General features: G+C 39.9%; 1 pseudogene; it reads left to right on the plus strand.

The window, feature by feature from the left end:
• Positions 1 to 2,445: 2,445 nt before the first annotated feature.
• Positions 2,446 to 4,071, plus strand: LOC131900071 (transcription factor Spi-C-like; annotated as a pseudogene).
• Positions 4,072 to 6,558: the final 2,487 nt, after the last annotated feature.

Here is a 6,558-nt window from a genome sequence, read left to right on the forward strand (position 1 = left end):
CCCAAGCTCATAAAAGAAACAATAGTATAGCTTAAATAACACATTGGTCCTCATAAAAGTGATAGTGGGTAACTTGAAAATCACACTCTCTCCAATAGTGCAATCACACATACAAAATCTAAACAGAGAAATGCTGAAGCTAAATAAGGTCATAAATAAAATATAGAACAATTCACCCAAATATAAATATATACATACATGTCTGTTTTCTCTCAGGAGTTGATGGAACTTTCTCCAAAACTGACCACATATTTTAGCACAAAGCAAGCCTTAATAGATACAAGAAAATTGACATTAACACCCAGAATCTTATCTGACCACCACAAATTAAAACTGGTTATCAACAACCACAGGAACACCAAAAAGTTTACAATCTCGTGGAAAATGATCAATTTTACTCTTGAATGGAAAAAAATGAATAAAAGCAGAAAATGTTAAGGCAGAAGAAAGTTAAAAACATCTTACAACTGAATGTAAATGAGCACACAACACAGCCACCCCTTTGAGCTACAGTGAAGGCAGTCCTAAGAGTGAAGTTTGTAGCAATAAGTGCTGTCACTTGAAAAAAGAGAGAAATCTTATATTCACAGCATAGTGATACACCTGAAAGAACTAAAACAAAAAGAAGAAATGACACCCAAAAGAAGTAGATGTCAAGAATTATTTGTTGAGGGTTGAAATCAATAAAATACAAACCAAAAAGAAGCAAAAACAAAACAAAATGAACAAAAAAAAACCCAATACATCAATCAATGAAATGAAGAGCTTTTTTTTTTTCATTTTCTTTTTTTGAGAAAAGTCGAGACCAATAAGTGCGTATCCAAATAAACTAAAAGGAAGAGAGAGACAGTCCAAATAAATTAAATTTGTGATGGAAGGGGAAAGAAAGCAACAGACACTCAAGAATTCTAGAGAATTATAAGGACATACTTTGAAAATCTGTACTTCTCCAAACTGAAAAATGTAAAATGAAAGGGTGGATTTCATGTGACAGGAAACACAAAAGTTATATCAAGATCATATAATTAATTTAAACCAGCCAACAACCCCTAGTGTAATAGAAGTAGTAACCAAAAGCCTCAACAAAAACCAGAGACAGATGGATTCTTAACATAATTCTATAAAACTTTCAAGGAAGAATTAATGCCAGTATTCCTCAAACAATTCTGTAACATAGAAACAGAAGGAACATTGCCTAATTCTTTTTATGAAGCCATAATTACCATGGATACTAAACTACACAAAGACCAAACAAAGAAAAAATAATAGACCAATTTCCCTTATGAGCATAGATACAAAACTTCTCAAAAAGTACTTGCAAACCAAATCTAAGAACACGTCAAAGATTATTCATCTTGACCAGGCAGGCTTCATACCAGAGTTGTAGAGATGGTATTCCATATATAAATCAATAAAAGTAATCAAGCACATGAATAAATTGAAAGACAAAAAAGCTCTATCCTTCTATTAGATTCAGAAAAGGCCTATGACAAAATTCAAACCCCTTCATGATCTCCTGGAGGGACTGAGGATACAAAGGACAGACATAAAAATAATGGAGGCAATTTATAGCAGTCCCAGAGCCAATATCAACCTAAACAAACAAACAAAAAAGAAACCTCAAAGCATTTCCACTAAAATCAGGAACAATGCAATACTGTCTACTCTTTCCATGCCTATTCAATATAGTACATGAAGGCTGAGCTAGAGCAAAAAGAAAAATGATGGTGATTAATGGGGTATATTAGCAATGGAAGAAGTCAAAGTATCTCTCTTTTCAGATGATATGATAGTATATATTATTGACCCTAAAAATTCTACTGGGAAACTTCTCTAGTTGATAAACACTTTCAGCAAAGTACCAGGATAAAAAAATTTACTTAAATGCCAGGCGGTGGTGGTGCATGCCTTTAATCCCAGCACTCAGGAGACAAAAACAGGTAGATCTCTGTGAGTTCAAGGCCAACCTGATCTACAGAGTGAGTTCCAGGACAGCCAGGGCTGTTTCACGGAGAAACCCTGTCTAGAAAATCCCAGAAAAAATTAACTTAAAAAAATTGGTAGGTTTCCTATTATACAAATGACAAATGGACTGAGAAATAAATCAAAGAAACAATACTTTTCAGAATAGCCATAAAAAAACTATCTTGTGATAACTCTAATCAGCAAGTGAAATTTTTTATAATAAAAATTGTATCACCTTGATGAAATAAATTTAAGGTATCAGAAGATAGAAATATCTCCCATGCTAATGGATCAGTTGGATTAATATAGTGAAAATGGCCATTCTACCAAAAGATGCCTACAGGTTTCATGCAATCTCTATCAAAATTCTAAAATAATTCTTGAGAGGATTTGAAAGGACAGTTTCCAGCATTATATGGAAACAATCATCATCAACAGCAACAGCAGCAGCAACAAAAATCCAGGGTAGCTAAAACCATCATGAGTAATAGAACAGCTAGAGGTATCACCATCCCTCGTTTCAAGTTGTGCTATGGAGGTGTATTACTAAGAGCAGCATGGTAATTGAAATAAAAGCAGACACACTGATCAAGTATAATTGAAGAAGTATAATTGAAGAAACAAATGTTCCCACACATATGGACACCTTATTTTTTATAAAGAAGCCAGAAATACACACAGATAAAGACAGCATCTTCAATAATAGTGCTAGTATGAGCTAATATGTCCCCCAGAACATAAAAATTACATGATTTTCCTTAACCATTACCCTCACATGAGAGGCAATTCCAGTTGTTGTGGAATATCACCCCCAGAAGAGCCTGCCTATAACTGGAGACGTGTAACAAATGGTTCTGGGGACTTGTATTTGGAAGAAAGTTTCCATCAATATCTGCAGAGAATAACTAAAAACCAGCTGGTACAAGCCCCCCCTTTTCCAGCAGAAGGGAAGAGAAAGCAGGAAGAAGCTTTGGCTGTTTGAATACCTTTTCGAATCTCTGTGCAATTTGGAGATGGTGTCTTGTATTCAGTGGGTCAATAAAACCAAAGGTGTCTTTCAGTTTATATGAAAAAAAACAAAGGAAAGCTTGCTGAGCTTTGGGGGAAAAGAAAAGGCAACCAAAAACCCATGATTTCCAAGGAATAGGAGACCATGGTAAATGAAGACCACATGAGAATAGGAAGAAACAAAGTGCTAGAGAGCCCCACAGAAATCCACAAAGATACCCCCACAACAGACTGCTGGCAATGGTCGAGAGACAGTCCGAACTGACCTACTCTGGTTATGGGATGGCCAAACACCCTAATTGTCGTGCTAGAAACCTCATCCAACTACTGAGGGATCTGGATGCAGAGATCCATGACTAGGCCCCAGGTGGATCTTTGGGAGTCCAATTAGCGAGAATGAGGAGGGTTTATATGAGCGAGAATTGTTGAGACCAAGGTCGGATTAAGCACAGAGACAAATAGCCAAACAAACGGAAACACATGAAATATGAACCAATGGCTGAGGGGTCACCAACTGGATCAGGCCCTCTGAGTGGGTGAGACAGTTGATTGGCCTGATCTGTTTGGGAGGCATCCAGGCAGTGGCACCGGGTCCTGTGCTCATTGCATGAGTCAGCTGTTTGAAACCTGGGGCCTATGTAGGGTCCCTTGGCTCGGCCTGGGAGGAGGGGACTGGACCTACCTGGACTGAGTCCACCAGGTTGATCTCAGTCTGTGGGGAAGGCTTTGCCCTGGAGGAGATTGGAATGGGGGGCGGGCTGGGGGGAAGGTGAGGGGGTCTGGAGTGGGGAGAACAAGGGAATCTGTGGCTGATATGTAGAACTGAATTGTATTGCAAAATAAAAAAAAAAAAAAAAACCCATGACTTACCAGAAGATGGCTAGAGCCCTGAGGAAATATAGCAGGACTGGAGAGATCACAAAAATCCAGAGAAAGCTGACCTACCAGTTCAGCGAAGCTGTTCTCCAAAGACTCTCTCCATCTCACTTCCTGGGGACAGACCTCTTCTACTAACAGTACAGGCAGCCTAATCAGGAATATCTCAGCTTGAACCACTGGAATGCAAACTACTATGCTTATGCCGGTTACCAGAGCTAAGCCACTCCAGCTTCTAACTGTATTCTATCATTTCTTGCTTTTCTAGGATCAGAAAACACAGAGCTTCAGAATTTTTCCAAACAGCTGCTCTCCATACTCACAGATCCCACATCCATGACTTAGAAACATCTAGGGTGGACTGTGCACAGAACACGTGCAGACTTTTCTTGTCCTGACTTCTTCAGTAGTGTTGGCATTACATTGATGCTCAAAGGAAGCTGAAGATATTTCAGAAGGATGCTCATAGTTCACTTGCAGATACTTTGTTATTGTAAGAAACTTAGTGTTCATAGATTGGGTATCCAAGAACACCATGGATCAGACTGGATCAATCTCCTGTAGTCCAGTGTGGCTTTGAACTCAGAGGTCCAGCTAGATCTCAGCCTCGGGAGTGCTAGGATTAAAGGTGTGTGCTACCACTGCCTGGCCTCTATGCTTAATCTAGTGGTTGGTTCTGTCCTCTGATTTTCAGGCAAATTTTATCTGTTGGAGTACAAACAAAATATCACCACAAATTTTATTAATGGACAACTGTATTTCAAACAATTGAAATTATAGACTGAATGCCTTTGCTATGAAAATACTTTTTCTTCTAGGGTATGCCAGCTTGCTTATTTGCTTGCTTGCTTGGAGACAGTCTTGCTAAGTAGCCCAGACTATTCTCGAATTAATGTGATAACAGATATGTGCCACCATTTCAAGCTTATGTATTGATTTAAGCACTTTCTTGTCAGTACTCAAGTAAAAAGTCACTCAACATGTACTGTGACACAGAGGTTATACCAAAATGTTCCTGGCTTTAAAAACTACAATAGACTGTTATTTATCACGGTGACTTTTCATTTTTCTGATTATAGGTGTGAGTACTTTGTTTTGTTTTGAGACAGGATCTTGATATATATACTTATATATAGCCCTGGCTGGCTTAGATCTCATAGATCTTCAAGTGCTGGTGCTAAAGATGTGTGTGTGTGTGCTTGTGTTTGGGGGCCATATTGAGGACATTTCTGCTCAACCCACTGTCATGAAATTTTACCTGTTCTAGTAAGGTTTTTTTTGTTGTTGTTGTTTTTGGTTTTACAGGGTCTCACTTTGTAGCACTGACTGGACTGGAGCACACTATGTAGACAACGCTGACCTAGAACTCAGCTCTACCTGCTACCTTGCCTCCTGGGTGCTGGGATTAAGGGTATGATCCACACACATAATTTTAGGTCTTACATTTAAATTTTTAATCTGTTTTTCCTTCTGTACTGGGATGGTTAGTTTTGATTGTCAACTTGATTGGATTAAGGAATTCCTAAGGAGTTGGCTTGACCCAGGCCTATCAAAAAAAAATCCAGCTGAGTCAGTTTAATTTTTCCATCAAGAGTCACCTGGGAAGTTGAGGAATTATGTAGATCAGTTTAGCACGGGAGCATTTCAGTGGGCAGGAAAGCAGAGGAGGAACTAGGAAGAGGAGGAGCTACAGGAGGAAGAGAGACGTAACAGAAGGTGTTGGAGTAGTGAATGTAATCAAAGTAACACCCAAGTGTTTTCTGGCTACAAGGTCTCTCTACATAGCCCTGTCGGTCCTGAGACTCACTATGTAGACCAGACTGGCTCCTAATTCACAGATACCCCTTGCTTCTGCCTTGAGCACTTGGATTAAAGGTGCATCTGCCATACCTGTTTGGGTTGTGATCATTAACAACCCTGCTGTAAATGATTCATCTTTTTTGTTTGGTTCTTGTTTTTGTTTCTTGAGATAAGGTTTCTCTGTGTAATCCTCCGTGTCCTGGAACTTGCTTTGTAGACCAGACTGGTCTCAAACTCACTGAGATCCACCAGCCTCTGCCTCCGAAGTGCTGGGTTTAAAGATGTGTGCTACGGGCACTGCCACTTGACTTTTGGCTCTTTTTGTTTGTTTTAAGACAGGGTTTCTCTGTGTAATCCTGGATGCCTTGGAACTCACTGTGTAGACCAGGTTGGCTTCTCCAATCGTGCAGATGCACCTGCTTCTGCCACCCAAAGGCTAGGATTTAAGGAATGCACTGATTCTGCCTGGCTATGATGGCTAACACTGATCACCACCTGGCTGTAATCACCTAGGAGACGTGCCTCTGGGCATGTCTGAAGGTATTTCTAGGAAGAATTAGCTGGTGTGTGTGTGTGTGTGTGTGTGTGTGTGTGTGTGTGTGTGTGTGTATGAAGATCCTCCCCCAAATTGAAATCTGTCTGCAAAGAAAGCAGTGCTGCTTCACTCGCCCATCCCTCAACTTGCTGGGGGCATGTGCAGCCACCCTGCAGCTCCCACCATTGGCAGCTTTTGTTGTTGTCAGAAGTGCGATTCTGATATTGCAATGTGGACTGAGGACTCCCCCAAGGCTCTCATGGGCTGGGCAGCTGCTGGTTTTCAGTCTTGGACAGCATATAGAAAGCCACTGTTGGACCACTCTAGTCATCATGTAAGACAATCTGCTAAGCAACTGTAGAAATATATATATA

The sequence above is a fragment of the Peromyscus eremicus genome, chromosome X (genome assembly GCF_949786415.1).
Source record: "Peromyscus eremicus chromosome X, PerEre_H2_v1, whole genome shotgun sequence".
NCBI classification, from domain to species: Eukaryota; Metazoa; Chordata; class Mammalia; order Rodentia; family Cricetidae; genus Peromyscus; species Peromyscus eremicus.